This window comes from Mastigoproctus giganteus, chromosome 6 (assembly GCF_048544385.1).
Source record: "Mastigoproctus giganteus isolate SK-2022 chromosome 6, ASM4854438v1, whole genome shotgun sequence".
Classification (NCBI taxonomy): Eukaryota; Metazoa; Arthropoda; class Arachnida; order Uropygi; family Thelyphonidae; genus Mastigoproctus; species Mastigoproctus giganteus.
Genome location: NC_143580.1, coordinates 222,929,858 through 222,953,608, shown reverse-complemented (window position 1 = coordinate 222,953,608; position 23,751 = coordinate 222,929,858). Strand labels below are relative to the sequence as shown.

Below are 23,751 nucleotides of genomic sequence, written 5' to 3'. Positions count from 1 at the left end.
AATACTAAAATTAAAATTTGATGATAATTTCTTTGAAACAACCTTATAATCAACATTTAAATATCTTTTGCTACACTTAGTTAACAATATATGTAAAAATTAGTTTTTAGTTTCTTTTGTGTAAACCTGAAGTTTTATTATATACATATACTTTTTTTAATGCTGGAAAGTTAAAAAAATATATTACTGTTCAAATGGGAAATGGAATCGCTACCAATTATTTAAAAGAAACTCAGCAGTTGGCATGAAAAGACACTTCTCATATGAAAAAATAATCCAATTATTATTTACATACATAGAATATCAATGTTATTGAAAGGGCCTTGACTTTTTAGATACCCTGTATGTATGTATGTATGTGTGTGTGCTTTTTCTTTTTCAATCTGTGCATCTGTTTGTTAAATCACATTTTTATGCTATACTGATCATTTTTACTTGTTTTGCACAAGTCTATTCTTTTGTGATTCAGAAATACAAAACAATGCAATTATTTTATGTTTTGCGAAGATCTCGACCTGCTGATCCGCTTTTGTGCTCCAAGCTGCGACTGAATATACCTTTCTTTTTGTTTTAATTTTCTCCTTGCAATTGCCTCTTGCCGCTTCTTAGCAATTTCTTCTGGAGTACACCGTTGACTCTGTGATGCTTGTGCTTTGGAATAAAATTTAAAAAAGCATGATTTTTATTTTAATAAAAATATTCAACTTATAAGTCATTTTACAGTTCTCTTTTAATAATCAACTTTTTAAATGTTGCAGTTCATATATTAATGTATAATGTGTTTATTAAAAAATGTTTTAAGGTACCAAGCAGTTGGATTTATCTTGATTGTAATAGGCACTGAAATGCTGGAAAAATATTCCTAAGGATTTAAACATCAAGCATTTAATATAGTAGAAAAGCTATATTTACTGAATTTATTCCTGAATGTACCGTGCTAAATAAATGAATATATTAATTTATATCATTTATTTATTATATCCATTTATAGCTTATATCCAATTACTTCTGCCATCAAGTGCTAATCTCAGGAGAATGAAACTGAGGAAATTTTAAAGTTTTTGCAATTTACAGTGTCTGGAGACTAGGCACCGGCGAGGTGATCTGATAGAGATGTATAAAGCCTTGAATGGTTTGAGCATGCTCAATGCGGATGGGATTCTTCCTCTTGCTCAGAATAGTCACCTGAGAGGGCATAAATTCAAATTGAGGAAAGACGGATGTAGGATAGATGTGTGGAAATTTGCCTTTAGCAAGCGGGTAGTTGGTTGGTGGAATAGACTTCCATCCCTTGTTGTGGAAGTTGATAGCCTAAATAAATTTAAGGTTCAGCTGGACAGGTATTTCGAATGAACAGAGGGGTGAAGTGGAAGTGGTTTTTTTTTTTTTTTGACTGATGCTGCATAAGCTTGCTTTCTTGCATCATATGCCTCTACTAATGCTAATGCTAAAGATTAAACCCAATCAAACTGATGACACTGAAGTTTCTATCGCCCTGAATGGTTCATATGGGCAGCCACAGAAACCCTTTGGCAATCTTTGTGCAAGTATGCTCTTCCAATTGAAATAGATTTTCTCATTCAATGGTTACTCTCTCCGGCTTATTCTGCTGTTTCAAAAATTTTGAAACCACTCTCAATGAGCTGGTGGTCACTGATTCTTGGACTAGCTTTCAACACAAAGAAAAATCTCTTCAGGAAATGAAAGGCAGTGGATGTCACAGAAAGAATAACTTTGTCATGCAGCAAAGCAGCATTTGATCACCCAAAATCAGTTGTTATAAAATGGGACATTTAGGCAACTCTGGAAAATGGAAGGCATTTTCATCATTTGCAGCCTTCTGATTTAAATTATATGGACTGATATGATATGATAATGCACAAAGGGGAGGGCAATAAGTAATGCACTATAAGCTGTAACATCTTTATTATCTGAGATATTGTAACCACACTATACATACATAAAATACAATCTTTCAACTTTGCGAAAATATCACTCAATATAAGAATCACCAACACTCATTGCATTTTCTCCAGCATTCTTTCCAGGCAGTGAAGGCATTTTGGTAAAAATCAGGAGGCTGAAGTTTACACCAATGTTTAATGTCAGAAATGAATTCCATGTCAATCTCAAACACCTTATTATGCAGATATACCTTCAGTCTACCAAACAAACAAAAATCTGATGAGGCAAGGTCAGGGCTATAGGGTGAATAAGGCATTATGCTCCACCCCAGCTGGGCAATCTTTGACAGTGTCATCTGTGCTGTGTGAGGCCTTGCATTATCCTGATGAAACCTGATGTCCTGCTAATTCAGTTCAGGTCTTTTGGTTTTCAGAGCTCAATTAAGGTTGATGGTTGTTCCACTTACCAAGAAATCAATAAAAATTATGCCATTCTGATCCCAGGAGAAGGTGGCCATAAGTTCTGTTGATGATTTGGAAAGTTTTGGCTTTCTGTTTACAGGTGAAATTGGGGGTGCCCATATCATGGATTGTTGTTTGGTTTGTGGGTCATAATGGAAGAGCCATGTTTCGCCACATGTGATGACCCTTTAAAGCACTCAGGATCACTAGTACCAAACCTCTCCAGATGATCTTCACAGATCTCTTTCCTCACAGCTATCATCTCTCATGTGAGGATTGATTAGTCTTCTGACTCTTGGTTTGTCTTTGATGTTGAAATCATCTCCCTGACTTGTTGGAGCCACCTCTGAGCATTACTATGATCAACTGTCTGGCCCCTATAGATTGCCAGCAGTTTTCAAAGGATAGATGTGGCTAAATGTTCACCCAATTTGAACAGGAACTCCATCACACACTGTTGCCAAAAATGGCTGTCACTTTGCCCATCCTTATCTTCAGATCTAAAAACACCAGGAAAATGATATTAGGTGTATTAATGGATAATTACCCATTTAACATTTAAATAAAATGTGCTTAATATTTATATAAAACTGCTCAACCAATAGGCGTACTTCTCTAAACTGGAAAATTCTAGCACCTCTCAATCCCCTATGGCACTGGATTTTAAAGAGTTTACTGTAATAATAAAAAATATAAATAAAATAAGAAAACGTGTAACTAGTATGAATAAACGTTTCACTATGCATCTGATTATTCTTATTTTTTAAAATATTTTTTACCATTGAAAACAGATAGATGTTTATGTGAAATTTCTTTGCTGAAAATGACTACAGCCATCAGTTCTGGTTATAACATTTTCCCTCAAATAACTAAAACATAATATAATAATAATAGTTTATTTATTTATCCCTATTTTATGTTACACTTTTTTAGGAGATAACAGCAAAAAGGGAGGGAGAACACATTAGCCAATGGTGTTTTAGGGGTGTTCCCTTAGAAAATGATATGAATAACAATAAAAATATACAGTTCTGAAACTGTACAGGTAATGTTCAATAGATAAGAGATAAATATATTGCTGATGCTATCGAGGCAGTGTTAGGTGGGTCGGAAAACTGCTAGCTTGGGGGGAGACAAAGACCAATAGATTGACAGTAGCCACTGGCAGAGGTGAAAGAGATTCTTGCACTGCTTCTATTAGAATGAGCAGAAGCCTGAAAAACAAGATGCATGGTATTTCAGAGACTGCTGGGAGCCATTGCGGTACAAGTAAACACATGGGTTGTGTTAGGGTAGCTAAGAATAGAAACAGGTGCAGGTATACTTGCGTGTACACCAATGCTAGGAGTTTAGTAAATAAATTTGATGAATTTGAGGTATTGCTCAAAACATCGAAGGCAGATATTGTTGGGATATCAGAGACGTGGTGTCACACAGATATAAGGGATGAGGAACTGCAATTTGGGGAGTACAACGTCTACAGAAAGGATAGACAGGATAGGAAGGGGGGAGGTGTTATGCTATTAGTTAAGAAACACATAAAAACCAAGGAAGTGAAGCCAGTCGACATCGCTGGACAGTGCAGTGTGGAGTCAGTTTGGTGTGACATAAACATTGGGAGATCAAAATTGAGAGTAGGAGTGTGCTATAGGCCTAATGACTCTAATGAGTATAATAAGGAACTGTACAGGGAAATAGAGTGGGCCAGTAAATCAGAGTGTCTTATAATGGGAGATTTTAATTTCCCAGATATTGACTGGATTTTGGTGGCTGGTTACTCACACACTAGCAGGGCTTTTGTGGATTTATTGGATGATTGTTTTCTACATCAGCATGTTCGGGAGGCAACTAGAGGGAGTAATACTCTTCATTTGATTATCAGCAGTGATTCTTCATGCATTAACAATCTGCAGATAAATGAACCACTAGGTGGCAGTGATCACAGTGTGCTGAAGTGGGATTTACTCAAAGAGGTAACTACCATTAGGGGTAAAGGGAAGGGTTATTGCTTCCGTAAAGGAGACTACGATGGACTGAGACAGTATTTAAATTCTATACAGTGGGACCAACTGATGATGTTACCAACAGCAAATTCAAAATGGGAAGCATTCAAAGAACTTATCTTGGAAGCTACTAGGCTTTACATACCAACTAAGAAATATTGTTCAAGGTTTAGGCCAAAATGGATGTCAGATGAACTAATGAGGCATATGGCAGAGAAGAAAAATGCATGGGATACATACAAATTAACACATGACACAGAAGCCTATGATAGATACAAGTTGATATGCAACCAAGTTACAAAGGAGGTTAGGCAGGCGAAGGCAGATTACGAGAAATCCTTGGCAAGGGATGCAAAGAAAAACAGCAAAGAGTTCTTTACTTATGTAAATTCTAGAAGGAAGGGGATGAATCAGATTGGTCCACTTGATATTGATGGGTCAAGTGTTGATGATCCTGCTCAGGTAGCTAACAAACTAAATGAATATTTTGCATCGACATTCAGACATGAGGAGGTATTCAGCGAGGGGAATGCCAGAGGTGTATTCAACTCTAGCAGTAAGCTACAGAATCTTGAAATAACTGGGAGTAAAGTGGAGGAGAAACTGTTGAAGATAAACACAAGAAAGGCACCCGGGGTGGATGGGATCTATCCAGTTATATTAAAGGAGGCAGCAAAGGAAGTAAGCAAATCCTTAGCCATAATTATGAGAGCTTCCTTGGACTCAGGGGAGGTACCCATAGACTGGAAATGTGCAAATGTGACCCCAATTCACAAAGGAGGATCAAAGGCTGACACAATTAATTATAGACCTGTGAGCTTAACTTCTGTTCCAGGAAAATTAATGGAGGCACTAGTTAAAGAAGCACTGCAGGATCATTTAGACAAGACTTCAGTTATAGCTCAGACACAGCATGGTTTTGTTAAGGGGAAGTCTTGCCTGACCAACTTGATTGGATACTATGATGCAGTCACAAAAGAACTGGATGCAGGGAATAACTTTGATATTATATACTTGGATCTTAGAAAGGCTTTTGATACTGTTGCACATGGAAGACTGCTACACAAATTGGAGCAGTGTGACATTGGAGGCAAATTGCTGCTATGGATAAAGGGGTGGTTGAGGGGGAGAAGACAGAGAGTGGTAATCAATGGACACTGCTCATCGTGGACTGATGTTATTAGTGGAGTCCCTCAGGGCTCAGTGTTGGGTCCATTATTGTTTTCTGTATTTATAAATGATATTGATGATGGTATATCGGGCTTAATGTCCAAGTTTGCAGACGATACAAAGGTTGGCAGGGTTGTCAAGGACACTACTGACACTATGCTGCTGCAACAGGATCTGGAAAGGTTGAGCAGATGGGCTGAGAGGTGGCAAATGAAGTTTAACATTGACAAATGTAAAGTACTACACATGGGAAACAGCAACCCCAGAGCAACGTATCAACTCTGTGGTACAACACTGACAGTGGTAGAGAATGAAAGGGACTTGGGGGTGGTTGTGCAGGCAGATATGAAGTTCTCTGAGCAGTGCAGACGGGCTGCAAGAGTAGCTCATGGAGTATTGTCCATGATATACAGGAATTTTTCCAGCAGGGATAAGGAGGTGATTATTCCATTGTATAAGGCGATGGTCAGGCCACACCTAGAGTACTGTATACAGGTCTGGAGGCCTCATTTCAAGAAGGATGTAGAGCTGCTGGAACGAGTACAGAGAAGGGCAACAAGATTAGTGAATGGAACAAAGGGGTGCTCTTACGAAGAAAGGCTTAAGTTTTGCAAATTACAGTGTCTGGAGACTAGGCACCAGCGAGGTGATCTTATAGAGGTGTATAAAGCCTTGAATGGTTTAAGCATGCTCAATGCTGATGGGATTCTTCCTCTAGCTCAGAAAAATCACCTGAGAGGGCATAAATTCAAATTGAGGAAAGACAGATGTAGGATAGACGTGCGGAAATTTGCCTTTAGCCAGCGGGTGGTTGGTTGGTGGAACAGACTTCCATCCCTTGTGGTGGAGGTTGATAGCCTAAATAAGTTTAAGGCTCAGCTGGACAGGTATTTTGAACGAACAGAGGGGTGAAGTGGAAGTGGGTTTTTTTTTTTTTTTTTTGGCTGATGCTACATAAGCTTGCTTTCTTGCATCAAATGCCTCTACTAATGCTAATGCTAAAATAAATTTGAATTTTTTGTACATTTCTTTAGAGAAGACTTCATAAACCATCCCTACTTATAATTGCATTGTGAACATTTTTACAATTAAATGACAAGAGAAAAATGATGAGATGTCTGCATAGAAATTTACAAACTATTTGACTACTTCCATTTGTACATTATTTCCATATTGGTAATTATTTCATCTGTTTTTAAAATCCAGTTGAGCAGAAGGTAATTTGAATCAGACATCCCTGATTCATATTACCATGTGACATGCTGTTACTGATGTTTTACTCATTTTCAATGACTAAATCTTTTATCATAAATGTTTTCCTAGGTTCAATTCTACTGTGAGTACCATTCTGTAGTTTTTTAGAAATTATTTTTACTTCTCTATAATATTGAATCTGCAGAAATTACTACCTATTTTTTGGCCATAAGACAGCATATTCTTTAGTGGTAATATCAACTGGATGCTTTCCTGCTTCTCTTCCAAGAAGAGTAAAATCTCATTACAATGAATACTATTTTAATGAAAATATTTTTAGGTCCTGACTTCCTTTATTATTATTGCTTTGTAAATTGCATTTGAATGAATAATTTTGTCACAAAATTTGGTACAACGAATTATTTCAAACTCAATCTATACTTAAAATGTACTCATTTTCAACAAAAGAGAAACTTTATTGAAAAGCATGAATGGCCCATGTAAATACAGCTATCGAAGCATTTTCTTGAAGGAAAAAAATGGAAGTTTTACTAAATTTGAATTGTCATATTAATGCAAGGGACAAGGGTAAGTTAAGCATTTAAAACAAAACTGACTTTCTTTTTGCATATTTATTAATATGCAAAAAGAAAACAGATGTAAGGTGATTGTAAATCAAGGGACAATTAAGTGATAGTTTTATTGTTAAAGCTTCCCAGCTAACCCAAGAAAATATAAAAAGTGTCACCATTAGCATGGCTGAAGGTCATGCCACCCAACTTTATCATAGTCATAATTCTGTTTGTTTGTTTGTTATTTGGTTTTTAGGAGAATTAGCAGCTAAGGCCATATTGCTCCGGGAGGATATGCGGTGGTCATTCCCTGACCTTTTCGCATCCTCCATATTTGATGGGCATTGGCTCGAACCCCGGTCTAATCAAGAAGCGTGTGCTACACACTGCTGCTCCTGCCCACCTGGCTATGGAGGCACCGTCATAATTCTGAAAGTGTTTAATAATAATACTAGAAACGTTGACCAGTGAAAGTGATAACAAAATAAGGATGGTTCAGCATTAATCAATTTTTATCAATTTTGAATGTGGGGTATTTCTTATAAATAAATTATGCTTTCAAAATGACTGATTTTAAAGTCAATAGTTAAGTAAAATAAAGCAGAAATTATATTTAGATATATTAGAAAATAAGCAAATTTATTTATACAAATAAGGATGCTTCTGAAATAATTTTCATTGTTATTCATTAGAAAGAAATTTCAGGACAACAAAATGATTCTAACTTACCATCCCAAGGAGTTCACTGTAACAAGATTTTCTGTACTTTCAATAAATCCTGGCAATGTTTCACTCGATCTCTTAGGCCAGATTAGCTAGTCACTTAAGAAATATACAAGACAGGTGTCTAGTATATTTCTTAAGTGTCTAACATCTTATTAATAATAAGGTGTTAGACACTTTAACTCAACCTTATTATTATTATTAACAATACAACTACACCTTAACACAACCTTAAGGTGTTAGATGTTGACTGAAGAAACACAATAAAAAATTCTATATTTTTTATGACTGTTAATTATAAACACATAAAACTCTTTTAAAAAATTCCCACAGTCACATACTAGAGAAAGTCTCATTTTTCTGAAATGTATCATTCAGAAAAATGTGACTATTATTATTTTATTTTTTCTTGGCATGTAGACATAAATAAATAAATAAAGATCTAAAATAAAAACAAAATGCAATTCTGACAAAGTACAATTATATTAGTGTAGAATGAAGATTTTTACTTACTTTCAACTTCATCAAGCCATTCTAAAACTTCAGCATTTAAAGAAGACTCATCAAAGCCATCAGATTCTTGTATTACATACATATCTGTCTTTTTTTGTCCTGAAACTGAGGAAGCAGTGGACTGCAATACAACAGACACCGATGATGAAACATTTGATGCCGGCTCACTGTCTAAAACTATATTATTATTATTATTATTATTATTAGAAGATACACTAGGTTGGTTTTTAGCTTCCTGTCTTATATTTTTCCTATTCTGCACATAGGAAATCTGTTTCAACAGTCTGGGAGAAGTCCTGCAAGGTGCTCTGAATCGTGTTTTGGGAGATTTGGTATTACACAATACTTGTTTTTCAAGACATTCAGATTTAACAGCATTCTGAACTGTTTTAGTAGAAGAAACCAAAACCGGGGATTTGGTATTACACAATACTTGTTTCCCAAGACATTCAGATTTAACAGCATTCTGAACTGTTTTAGTAGAAGAAACCAAAACCGGGGATTTGGCATTACACAATACTTGTTTTCCAAGGCATTCAGATTTAACAGCATTCTGAACTGTTTTAGTAGAAGAAACTGAATTAATGTTATTATTACTAGTATTTTGTGAGGAACTGAAAACTGCATTATCAGACATCGACACTAAAATTTCATCCATAGAACTGTCTTCCCAATCATCTTTACAATTCATTGTAACAAGGTCAATACCAGATGCAGTATTTTTACTAGAACCCTCTTCAGATTTCTGGGGTTTGGTCTCTTGATTTACAGTGTTTTTAACTTTCAAAAGAGAGTTTTGTTTCAGAAGCCTTGGAGAAGTTCTGCACTTTGGGGATTTTACTCGGCATCGCAATTTTGGAGATTTTGTATTATGCTTTCCATGTTGTCCAACATGTAATGTTTTATCAATATTCTGCAGAGGTTCTGTACAAAGTGATGTTAAGCTATTACAGGCATCTTCTGATGCTTCTTCAAGTGTTTCTTCAGGAACCGAATCCAAGATTTCATCAGCTAAGCGGTCCTCCCACTGATCTTTACTGTACTGCATCTGTGATAGTGATTGTGGCAAGACATTTGAACTTTTGGTGAAGTTCAAAGGAACTTTGGTATTTTGAATTACTATTCCTATTCCATCCTTATGTTCCATTTTTATTTTGTTATCACTTTCACTGGTCAAAGTTTCTGGTATTGCTATAAAACCGCTTTCAAAACTATGACTAGGAAAACGTTGAGTGGCATGACCTTCAGCCACACTAATGGCAACACTTTCTATATTTTCTTGGATTAACTGGGAAGCTTTAATAATAAAGCTATCACTATAATTATCATCACCCCATAGTTCTTCAGTTGAAATGTCAGGTGTTTTTTCTGCATACACCAATTCAATTTTTAGGCTTTCAGTTTCTTTATATTCTTTACTGTTTTCATCGACCATATGCCTAAAAATGAAATACAAAGTTAAATTTTAATAGCATTACCATAAAAGCTAAATGTTTAAAAAAAAATTAAGTATTTACAGAATGCTGAAAAACTACTTAGGTAAGGAAAAATTAGTGTTTTAATTCAGTGCTAAGAGATGTCCAAACTAGACATACAAACTCACATTATTCTTTTAATTTATATTTATATTTTAGTTATTATTACTGTTATCTGGGAAAATAAACACACAAAAAAACTTCTAAGGTATAAAATTTTATTTCCAGAAGAGATGTCAAAAGTTATTTTAATTTTAATTTAGAAACCTCAAAGATATTTTTGATGCAGCCAATGATAATACACTTAATTATAACTTAAGAAATCAAAAAGTCTGGTGTCGAAGACTCCTTGATGTCTACATTCAAATAAATATGGCTATATATATACTCGGGTGTGTTCAAGGGGTGGTGACGTGCATTCCATAACCTCTTCTACCCAAATGTCAACCTCACCTTCTCGGGGCGAACTGACCCGTTTGCACAGACGAGGCTCTGGTGACCGAGTCACAGTGGTATAACTGTCCCATCACATACAGAGGAAATGCTGTACCTGAAGCCTGTCTAGAGGCTATAAGGTGGCAGCCCCCACCACTAGACTTACCCCGCGAAAGGCTGGTAACCTATCCGGGGGACATTCTAAATAGTCAAAATAAGCTCAAGGGAAAAAACTGGACGATCTCAAGGGTAACGACCTAGGCAATGGATATAGGACTACAATTAAGGAACTTAAAGTAGCAACTTGGAACGTTAGGGGAATAAATCACAAATTAGATGAATTGACCATGGAACTAGAAAACAGAAATATTGACATAGCAGTCATTACTGACACAAAAAAGAAGAACAAAGGATCCAAAGAAATAGGTAACTTCATAATGATATACTCCGGTATACCAAGTGAAATGTGGGCATCATCGGGAGTTGCTGTTATAATGAAGAAAGAATGGGAAAACAAAATATTAGACTACTCTTGGATATCACCCAGAATATTGAAATTAAGACTAAAAATTCTATCTTATACAATAACAATCATTGGCATCTATGCACCAATAGAAGGCAACATTGATGAAACCACAGAATTTTATGACGAATTACAACAGATCATAGACCAAACTAACAAAAACGAGTATCCATACTAGCAGGAGATTTTAATGCAAGGGTTGGTGCTCAATCAGTAGACAAATGTATAGGATCAGAAGGCGAACCCGTGGTCAACAATAATGGAAGATGCCTGATAGACTTCTGCATTTTTAATAAACTTAAAATTACAAATACTTTTTTTTCAGACACAAGAATATCCATAAATTCACATGGGAAGCAAGAAACACAAAGTCTATAATAGATTATATTATCATTAATGAAAATTTAAATGACAAAATTAGAGACACTAGAGTATTCAGAGGCAGTGAAATTGACAGTGATCACTGCCTAGCAGAAAGCACTTTCAAAATAAAAAGAAATTATCTTAATAAAAAGAAGAAAATACCAACAAAAACTACTAAGAAATTAAAAATACATTTGTTGGAAGACGAAAGCACTAAATTCCTGTATGAAAGTCGATTGAAAGATAAACTCAAATCAGATGAAAGTGATAATGTTGAGGAAATCTGGTCAAACATGAAAAAATCAATTCTGGGAGCTGCTGAAGAAAGTCTTGGATATAAACCTATAAAAAATAAAAACTGGCTAAGAACTTGGAATGAAGAATTGAAACAAACAATCAATGAGAAAAAAAAAAAAAGACCTATAAACTGTTCTTACAAACTAAAGTCCTACATCTACACATAAAATAATAAAAGCTTAGAGCTAACCAGAAAACTAACCAGAAGAATCCGACGAGATGACTGGGATAAATTTGTTAAATCTTTAGAATGTGATATCACAGGCCCACAGAGAAGAGGTTTTAAAATTTTTAAGAAATTACAACTAGACACAAATGATCAAATAAAAACCAACTCCATCTCCCAAGCAGAATGTTGTTTTGTTTGTTTGGTTGGTTTTTAGGAGCATTAGCAACTAAGGCCATATTGCTCCGGGATATGCGGTGGTCATTCCTTGACCTTTCCGCATCCTCCGTATTTGGTGGTGACGGGCTCGAAACCCGGTCTAATCAAGAAGCGTGTGCTACGCACTGCTGCTCCTTCCCACCTGGCTACGGAGGTGCCCCCCAAGCAGAATGGAAGCAACACTATTCCAAACTATGGTATAACCCAGGCACTAGGGAATTGGAAGATGAATCTGTGATAACCAAAGATGAAGAAAATATAACAATGGAAGAACTAGAGTTAATATTACAAAAATCAAAAAACCAAAAAAGCCCAGGCATAGACAATCTGAATGTAGAACTATTTAAATATGGGGGACACCTTACTAAAAAACGCACTACTAAAATTATTTAACAATCATATGGCATAAGAAACAGATACTGTTTCTTATGCCATATGGGAAACAGGAATAGTAATCAATTTACACAAAAAAAAAAAAAAGGCTCCAGAAATAACCCTAACAACTACAGAGGGATAACACTGCTGTCAACTGCTGCAAAGCTATACTCTAATATACTAAAGAATAAACTTAATAAATACAGTGAACAATTCTTAGAAGAACAATTTGGGTTCAGAAAAGGGAGAAGCACAATAGCTGCCATTTTCTCACTACAACAAATTTTGGAGAAAAGAAGAGAATTCAATCTACCAACATTTCTGCTCTTTATTGATTATGAAAAAGCATATGACAATGTAAACCGGAAAAAACTTTGGCAGATTCTACATGAAGAAAATATCCCAACCCAACTTCGGCCAGCGATCCAAAGCCTATATAAAAACTCAAAAGTCTGTATAAAATTTTCTAATGGCCAACTATCAGACCCAATTAACACCAATAAAGGAGTCAAACAAGGATGTGGACTATCACCAAATTTATTTAATATCTACATCAATAAAATTCTTAAAGAAAGGAATCAAACAATTAACAACAGAATACAGTTGAACAACAGGAATAAAATCCAAACTATATTATATGCTGATGATGTTATAATTGTAAAATCCGAAGATGAACTACAGATAGCAGCAAATGAACTTAATAAAATAGGTAAAAAGTACGAGATGAAAATCTCTACCTCAAAAACAAAATCAATGGGATTATGTGGGAAAAACATACAAAGAGTCAAAATTGTTATTGATGATAAAATAATAGAACAAATATCTGACTTCACCTATTTGTGAAATTTAATATCAAATGAAGGGAAAGACATCCACACTAAACTACAAAAATATAATAAAATGAATGGAACGATTAAACGCCACTTCGGAAAACAAATGACAACTGAAACAAAATTACGACTGCACAACATCACTTCAAAACCAGCCCTCTTCTACAGCTGTGAGACTTGGGTCATAAATAAGAAATATGCATACAAACTAGAAGCAGCACAAATGAGATTTTTAAGACCATTATTAGGCTTTACAAGACTAGACCACCAAAGAAATTTAGGCATCTGCAAGAAATTAAAAGTAGATAACATAGTAAATTACATAAAACAGTATCAGGAAAAATGGATCAGCCACATAGAAAGAATGAATCAAGACCGGATCCCAAAATTAGCCTTTAACTACAAACCTACAGGGGGGGGGGGGAGAGAGAGGGAGAGAGAGAGAGAGAGAGAGAGAGAGAGAGAGAGAGAGAGAGAGAGAGAGAGAGAGAGAGAGATATGTTGGTTGACCAAGACAACGATGGCGAGATCCTTACATAACTCCTTACATAACTGCAACGCACGGATGTAAGAAAGCAAGTTAATATAGCATCAAAAAAAAAAAAAAACTCTTCTCATTTCACCCAACCACTAGCTCCAAATGTTTGTCTAGTTCTGCCTTGAATCTATTTAAGCTATCAATTTCTATCAAAGACAGATGGAAGTTGGTTCCAGCAATCAACCACCCACTGGCTAAAGGCACACTTCCGCACATCTATCCTACAACTGTCCTTCCTCAATTTGAATTTATACCCTCTCAGATGATTATTCTGGGCAAGAGGAAGAATCCCATCAGTATTGAGCATGCTCAAACCATTCAAGGCTTTATAGACCTCAATCAGATCACCTCACAGGTGCCTAGTCTCCAGACACTGTAATCTGCAAAACTTAAGCCTTTCTTCATAAGAGCAACCCTTTGTTCCATTCACTAATCTTGTTGCCCTTCTCTGAACTTTCTAACAGCTCTACATCCTTCTTAAAATGAGGCCTCCAGACCTGTATACAGTACTCAAGGCGTGGCCTGACCATTGCCTTATACAAGGGGATAATCACTTCCTTATCCCTGATAGAAAAATTCCTGTATATCATTGACAAGACACCACAAGCTACTCTTGGAGACCATCTGCAGGTGCCTCCGTAGCCAGGTGGGAAGGAGCAGCAGTGCGTAGCACACGCTTCTTGATTAGACAGGGGTTTGAGCCCATCACCACCAAATATGGAGGATGCGGAAAGGTCAGGGAATAGTAGTAGTAGTAGTAGTAGTGGCACTTGATGCAAGAAAGCAAGTGTAGGAGCTTATGCAGCATCAGCCAAAAAAAAAAAAAAAAAAAAATCACACCATACCCTCCAATTGCCTGTCCAGTTCCTCCTTAAATTTATTTAACCTATCAACTTCCACAACGACAGATGGAAGTTTGTTCCAGCAATTAACCACCCGCTGGCTAAAGGCAAATTTCCGCACATCTATTCTACATCTATCCTTTCTTAATTTGAACTTATGTCCCCGTAGGTTCGTATTCTGAACAAGTGGGAGGATCCCATCAGAATTCAGCGTGCTCAACCCATTCAAGGCCTTATAGACCTCAATCAGATCACCGCGCAGGTGCCTAGTCTCCAGCCACTGCAATTTGCAGAACTTAAGCCTCTCTTGGTAAGAGGATCCCTTCATTCCCCTCACCAATCGTGTTGCTCTTCTCTGTACACGCTCAAGCAAATCTACATCCTTCCTAAAATGAGGCCTCCAGACCTGTACGCAGTACTCAAGGCGTGGCCTGACCATTGCCTTATACAGAGGGACAATCACCTCCTTTTCCCTGCTAGCAAAATTCCTATATATCATTGACAAAACCCCATGACCTGCCCTAGCAGCCTGTCTACATTGCTCAGAAAACTTCATATCTGACTGCACAATTACTCCCAGGTCTTTTTCATTTTCTACCACCTTAAGTGTAGTACCACACAGTTGGTACGTTTCTCTGGGGTTACTTCTACCCATATGCAGTACTTTGCATTTGTCAAGGTTAAACTTCAGTTGCCACTTCTTAGCCCATCTGCCCAAATTATCTAGATCCTGTTGCAGTAGCACACTGCCATTACTGTCATTAACAACCCTGCCAACCTTCGTGTCATCTGCAAACTTCGACATTAAGCCTGATATACCTTCGTCAATATCATTGATAAATATACAAAACAACAGTGGACCCAACACCGAACCCTGTGGGACTCCACTAATAACATTAGTCCACGAAGAGCAGCACCCATTGATTACCACCCTCTGTCTTCTCCCACTTAACCATCCTTTTATCCATTGTAGCAACTTACCCTTAATACCATTCTGCTCCAATTTGTACAGTAGTCTTCCATGCGCAACAGTGTCAAAAGCTTTCCTGAAATCCAAGTATATGATATCAAAATTATTTTTTGCATCCAGTTCCTTTGTAACCACATCATAATATCCTATCAAATTTGTCAGACAAGACTTTCCCTTAACAAACCCATGCTGTGTCTGAATTATTGCTGCAGTCTTGTCTAGATGATCCTGCAATGCATCTTTAACCAGTGACTCCATTATTTTACCCGGAACAGAAGTTAAACTAACTGGTCTGTAATTATTCGTGTCACCCTTCGAACCTCCTTTGTGAATTGGGGATACATTTGCACATCTCCAGTCCGTGGGAACCTCCCCTGAATCCAAGGATGCTCTCATAATTATGGCTAAGGGTTTGCTTAGTTGCTTTGCCGCCTCCTTTAATATAACTGGATAGATCCCATCCGCCCCAGGTGCCTTTCTTATGTTTAACTTCAACAATTTCTCCTCCACTTTGCTCTCAGTTATTACAAAATCATTAAGCACACTGCTACAATTTGATAACCTTCTTCCATTTTCAAACTGTAATGATTCCTCACGTGTGAATGTAGATGCAAAATACTCATTCAGTTTGTTTGCTATCTGAGCAGGATCATCAACAGTCGAACCATCGATGTCAAGTGGACCAATCATATTCAGCCCCTTCCTTTTAGAGTTTATATAAGTAAAGAAATCCTTGCTGTTTTTCTTAGCATCTTTTGCCAAAGATTTCTCGTAATCCGCCTTTGCCTGCCGAACCTCCTTTGTGACCTGATTACAGACTAGCTTATATCTGCTACAGGCTTCTGCGTCGCCTGATAATTTATATGCATCCCATGCATTTTTCTTCTCTGTCACGAGTCTCATTAGTTCATTTGATAACCATTTAGGCCTAAACCTTGAACAATATTTCTTCATCGGTATGAAAAGTCTAGTAGCTTCCACGATTAATTCCTTGAATGCTTCCCACTTAGAATTTACTGTTTGTAACATCGTCAGTCGATCCCACTGTACAGAATTTAAAAACTGTCTGAGACCACTGTACTCCCCTTTATGGAAGCAAAAACCCTTTCCTTTACCCCTGACGGTAGTTACCTCTTTGAGTAAATCCCACTTCAGCACACTGTGATCACTGCCACCTAGTGGTTCCTTTATCTGCAAATTCTTAATACACGAATGATCACTGCTGATAACCAGATCAAGAGTATTACTTTCTCTGGTTGCCTCTCGAACATGCTGCTGCAGAAAACAATCATCCAATAAATCCACAAAAGTCTGACTAGTGTGTGAGTGACCAACCCACAAGTTCCAGTCAATATCTGGGAAGTTAAAATCCCCCATTATAAGACATTCTGATTTACTGGCCCACTCTATTTCTCTCTACAATTGTTCATTGTACTCATTCGAGTCATTAGGCCTATAACACACTCCTACTCTTATTTTTGCTTTTGCAGTGCTTATGTCACACCAAACTGACTCAACAGTGCACGACAACCACAAATTCCCGGAGCAATATGGCCTTAGTTGCTAATGCTCCTAAAAACCAAATAACAATAGCAGACCATCTGCACTGCTCAAAAAACTTCATATCTGACTGCACAATTACCCCCAGGTCCTTTTCATTCTCTACCACTGTCAGTGAGTACCACACAGTTGATACTGTTACTCTAGGATCACTGCTTCCTATATGCAGTACTTTACATTTGTCAATGTTAAACTTCATTTGCCACAGCTCAGCCCATCTGCTCAACTTTTCTAGCTCCTGCTGCAACAGCGTACTGTCATTAATGTCATTAAGAAAACTGCCGACCTTCGTATTGTCTGCAAACTTGGACACTAAGCCTGATATACCATCATCAATATCATTAATAAATACAGAAAACTTAAATGGACCCAACACTGAACCCTGGGGGCCTCCACTAATAACATTAGTCAACGAAGGGCAGTGTCCATTGATTACCACTCTGTGTTCTCCTACTCAACCATTCCTTTATCCATAGCAGCAATTTGCCTCCAATGCCACACTGCACCAATTTGTGCAGCAGTCTTCCATGTGCAACATTATCAAAAGCCTTTCTAAGATTCAAATATATGATATTTGGATTGTAGAAATTTTAAGAGGGCACTCTAGTTGCGGTCGGTGAATTTTTGGCTGCTGTAAAGGGATAAGTATTTTTAATTTTTACCGTATACTTCGTTAATTAACATACTACATTGTGTTTTACAGAGATATTAAATAGGTTTAGTAGCATTCGTTAGCTTCTATTTTGAATTTAAACTAGTGATTTTGGAAGTTACGACTGCCAGTGTTGGCACCAATATTGTAGTCAATAAGAAATAGTGTAACGTATATATATTTTGAACTGATAGCGTAAGGTATAAAGTAAAATTAGATAGCGTAATATGAAGCAGTGTATTAGGAATCTGTTAGCTTAGTATAGTATTATCAATTAATCAAAAATATTTATTAATCTTATTAAATTCCATTGTTAATTAAACTGTATTTAAACGGAAATCATGACCCAGACTAGAGCTGCAAAGCAAAGATCACAGACTAGCAAGAGTGCTGTGACACGGAGGAGAAACGAAGTGGGAGATTTTCCAACGCATCACAGTCTCAAAAATGTGGGAAATGTGAAATATTTGCTGAACTTTATAAAAGAGGACATGATCTAGCCAAAGAGGTTGTCTTTGTGTGTGTGCTAGGTGCCTAAAGTGTCGAGAAATTAGGCACCAACTCAGCATTCTGATGGGCATCTATCAGATGCTTGAGGTGTCGGGTAAATGCCCTTGAAGAAATTAATATTAATTAATAGCCAACACAGAGGTATTCTCCGAGGCGGAATGCGCTGGTCCCAAAGGAACTAGTTATTGATATTACGCAATACTTGTTTCCCAAGACATTCAGATTTAACAGCATTCTGAACTGTTTTAGTTCAGAATGCTGTTAAATCTGAATGTCTTGGGAAAAATGAAGCCAGGGAGACGAGGAATATACTATGCAAGAAGGATGGGTGGAACAGGACCAGGGGCAAAAGTTCATGATGTTGTAGAGAAGATATCATCTTTTAAGGGCACAAAAGTGATATTGTTGTACACGTTGGAACTAATGACATTAAGAGCAAGAGATCTGCAGATTTACTCAACAAGTACAGGTCAATTTGAAAAAAAGTCGCAAGTTAGGGTTGAATGTGAAAGTGTCTGCAATTTTGCCCAGACACGATAGGAGGGAGTATCTGATGAGAACCTTGTCGATCAATTCGATCCTGGATAGATTGTGCAAATCTCAAGGCATAGAATTTTTTTCAGCCTGGTCTGTACTTGTTGACAGGAGAGACTGCTTCTACAGGGATGGGGTACACTTAAATAGAAAGGGTGCAAGAATATTTGCTGATGCTATTGAGGCAGTATTAGGCGGGTCGAAAAACTGCTGGCTTGGGGGGATACTGTTTGTTTGTTATTTGGTTTTTAGGAGAATTAGCAACTAAGGCCATATTGCTCCGGGGATATGCGGTGGTCATTCCCTGAGGCCATATTGCTCCGGGGATATGCGGTGGTCATTCCCTGACCTTTCTGCATCCTCCGTATTTGGTGGTCACGGGCTCGAACTCTGGTCTAATCGAGAAGCGTGTGCTACACACTGCTGCTCCTGCCCACCTGGCTATGGAGGTGCCTACTTGGGGGGGGGGATACACACACTAAAAGGTTAACAGTGGCAAAAGTGATTCTTGCACTGCTTCTATTAGAATGAGCAGCAGCATGGAAAGCAACGAAATGGAGATTTCCAAGACTGTTTGAGACATAGTGAACAAATAAATACATGGGCTGTGTTAGGGTAACTAAGGGTAGAAACAGGTGCATGTATACCAATACTAGAAGTATAGTTAATAAATTTGATGAGCTTGAAGTGATAGTCAAGACATCAAAGGCAGATATTGTTGGGATATCAGAGATATGGTGTCACACAGACATAAGCAGAGCAGAATTGGAATTTGGGGAGTACATGTGTACAGAAAGGATAGACAGTACAGGAATGGAGGAGGGGTTATGCTGTTAGTTAAGAAATACAAAATCTAAGAAAGTGCATCCAATTAATGTCGTTGAACAATGCAATTTTGAGTCTGTCTGGTGTGACATAAGCACTGGGAAAGGAAAAATGAGAGTAGGTGTGTGTGTGTGTGTTATAGGCCTAATGAATCTGATGAGTATAATGAGCAATTGTGCAGAGAAATAGAGTGGGCCAGTAAATTAGAATGTCTTATAATGGGGGATTTTAACTTTTCAGATATTAACTGGAACTTGTGGATTGGTCACTCGCACACTAGCAAGACTTTGTGGATTTATTGGATGACAGTTTCCACGGCAACATGGAAACTGTCATCAAGAGGCAACCACAGGGAGCAATACTCTTGATTTGATTATCAGCAGTGATTATTCATGCATTAAGAATTTGCAGATAAAGGAACCACTGGGTGACAGTGAACACAATATACTGATGTGGGAATTACTTAAAGATGTAGCTACCATTAAGGCTAAAGGGAAGGGCTTTTGCTTTCATAAAGGTGAAAGGTGACTTTCATAAAGGTTGACAGGGTTGTTAACGACAGTATGCTACTCCAACTGGATCTAGATAAGTTGGGCAAATGGGCTGAGAAGTGGCAACTGAAGTTTAACATTGACAAATGCAAAGTACTGCATATGGGTAGCAATAAAGGTGAAGATAAACTGAACATAAACGTACCAACTGAATGGTACTACACACAGGGAAGTGGAAAAGATCTGGGGGTAATTGTGCAGTCAAATATGAAGTTTGCTGAGAAAACTTCATATTTGTGTAGACTGGCTGCCAGGGCAGGTCATAAAGTCTTGTCAATGATATATAGGAATTTTGCTAGCAGGGACAGGGAGGTGATTATCTTATTATACAAGGCAATGGTCAGGCCAAACCTAAAGTACTGTGTACAGGTCTGGAGGCCTCATTTTAGAAAGGATGTAGAGTTGCTAGCATGAGTACAAACAAGAGCAACAAGACTGGTGAGGGGAACAAAGGGATGCTCTTACCAAGAAAGGCTTAAGTTCTGCAAATTGCAGCATCTGGAGAGTAGGCACCTGCGAGGTGATCTGATTGAGGTGTATAAGGCCTTGAATGGGTTGAGCAAGCTGAATGCTGATGGGATTCTTCCTCTTGCTCAGATTAAGTACCTGAAGGGCCACAGATTCAAATTGACGAAAGACAGTTGTAGAATAGATGGGTGGAAATTTGCCTTTAGCCAGCGGATAGCTGATTGGTGGAACAGGCTTCCATCCTTTGTTGTGGAAGCTGATAGCCTAAATATATTTAAGGCTGAGCTGGACAGGCATTTGGAACAAACGGAGGGGTGAAATGGGAAGGTTTTTTTTTTTTTTTTTTTGACTGATGCTGCATAAGCTTGCTTTCTTGCATCATATGCCTCTACTAATGCTAATATTAAAATTATTCTTTGTATCCAGTTCCTTTGTGACCACATCATAGTATCCAATCAAATTGATCAGACAAGAATCCCCCCCCCCTTAATGAACCCATTCTGTGTCCGAGCTATAACTGAAGTCTTGTTTAGATGATCTTGCAGTGCTTCTTTAACCAGTGCCTCCATTACATTCTCTGGAACAGAAGTTAAATTAACATGTCTATAATTACTTGTGTTGCACTTTGATCCTCCATTGTGAATTGGGGTCGCATTTGCACACCTCCAGTCCATGAGTACCTTGCCGACCGGGCTAGCCAGGTGGGTAAAGTGCCTGCCTGGCAACCCAAAGGTCGCGAGTTCGAATCCCGCCTTGGGCTTGGATCAAAGTACTGCAAAAAAAAAACCTTGGGAGGTGCATTATAACCACAGAAGCCGATGCGGCAACAACTACCAAAAAAAAAAAAAAAAAAAAAAAGACTACCTTGACTGAGTCGAAGGAAGCTCTCATAATTATGGCTAAGGGTTTGCTTACTTCCTTTGCTGCCTCGTTTAATATAACTGGATATCCAACCCAGGTGCCTTTCTTATGTTTATGTTAAACAATTTTTCCCCCACTTTGCCCTCAGTTATTACAAAATCATCTAGCTCACTCCCTGAATAACACATGTGTTAATGTAGATGCAAAATACTCATTCAGTTTGTTAGCTACCTGAGCAGGATCATCAACAGTTGAACCATTGATATCAAGTGGACCGATCTGATTCATCCCATTCCTACCAGAGTTTACATAGGTAAAGAATTCTTTGCTGTTTTTCTTTGCATCTTTTACCAAAGATTTCTCATAATCTGCCTTTGCTTGTTTAACCTCCTTTGTGACTTGGTTACAGACCAGCTTATACCTATCATAGACTTCTGGTCACCTGTTAATTTATATGTATCCCATGTATTTTTCTTCTCTGCCACATGTCTCATTAGTTAATCTGACATACATTTAGGCCTAAACCTTGAACAATATTTCTTAGTTGGTATGAAAAGCCTAGTAGCTTCCAAGATTAATTTTTTTGAATGCTTCCCATTTTGAATTTGCTGTTGATAATATCTTCTTTGATATAATATCTTTGCTGTTGATAATATCTTCAGTTGGTCCCACTGTATATAATTTAAATACTGTCTCAGACCACCATAGTCACCTTTATGGAAGCAAAAACCCTTCCCTTTACACGTGATGGTAGTTACCTCTGAGTAAATCCCACTTCAGCACACTGTGATCACTGCCACCTAGTGGTTCCTTTATCTGCAGATTCTTAATGCATGAAGAATCACTACTGATAATCAGATCAAGAGTATTACTCTCTCTAACTGCCTCCCGAACATGCTGCTATAGAAAACAATCATCAAATAAATCCACAAACGCCTTGCTAGTGTGTGAGTGACCAACCCACAAATTCCAGTTAATATCTGGGAAATTAAAATCCCCCATTATAAAACACTCTGATTTACTGGCCCACTCTATTTCTCTGTACAGTTGTTTACTATACTAATCAGAGTCATTAGGCCTATAACACACTCCTAGTGTGTGAGTGACCAACCCACAAATTCCAGTTAATATCTGGGAAATTAAAATCCCCCATTATAAAACACTCTGATTTACTGGATTGAGTGACCAACCCACAAATTCCAGTTAATATCTGGGAAATTAAAATCCCCCATTATAAAACACTCTGATTTACTGGCCCACTCTATTTCTCTGTACAGTTGTTTACTATACTAATCAGAGTCATTAGGCCTATAACACACTCCTACTCTCAATTTTGCTTTCCCTGTCACACCAAATCGACTCAACACTGCACTGTCCAGTCATGTCGATTGGCTATACTTCCATGAATTTTATGTGTTTTTTAACTAATAGTATAACCCATCCTCTCTTTCTACCCTGTCTATCCTTCCTGTACATATTGTACTCTCCAAATTCTACTTCTGCTTTCATTACATCTGTGTGGCACCACATCTCTGATATCCCAACAATATCCGCCTTTGATGTCTTGACTAGCACTTCAAGCTCATCAAAATTATTAACTATACTTCTAGCATTGGTATACATGCACCTGTTTCTACCCTTAGTTACCCTAACACAGCCAATGTATTTATTTGTTCCACTATGACTCCCAACAGTCCTGGAAATCTCCATCGCCTTGCTTTTCATGCTGCTGCTCATTCTCCTAGAAGCAGTGCAAGAATTACTTTTGCCTCTGCTTGCGGCCACTATTAACCTTTTAGTCTGTGTATCCACCGAAGCCAGCAGTTTTCTGACCCACCTAACACTGCCTCGATAGCATCAGCAAATATTCTTGCACCCTTTCTATTTAAGTGTACCCCATCCCTGTAGAAGCAGTCTCTCCTGTCAACAAGTACAGACCAGGCTGAAAAAAATTCTACCCCTTGAGCCTTGCACAATCTCTCCAGGGCGGAATTGATCGACAAGGCTCTCATCATATACTCCTTCCTATTGTGTCTGGGCAGAATTGCAAACACTTTCAAATTCAACCCTAACTCATTGTTTTTTTTCAACATTCACCTATACTTATTAAGTAATTCCGCCAGTCTCCTACTCTTAATATCATTAGTGCTGATGTGTACAACAATATCACCTTTTGTGCCCTTAAAAGATTACATCTACTCTACACCATCATCAAC

General features: G+C 37.6%; 1 long non-coding RNA gene across 1 annotated transcript; it reads right to left on the bottom strand.

Moving 5' to 3' along the window:
- Positions 1–266: 266 nt before the first annotated feature.
- Positions 267–8,696, bottom strand: LOC150085016 (uncharacterized). The gene is made up of 2 exons (XR_016547089.1): positions 8,542–8,696; positions 267–651 (listed from the first exon to the last, which is right to left on the bottom strand). It is a non-coding gene; the product is annotated as an uncharacterized LOC150085016 (long non-coding RNA).
- Between the last annotated feature and the right edge of the window lie 15,055 nt (positions 8,697–23,751).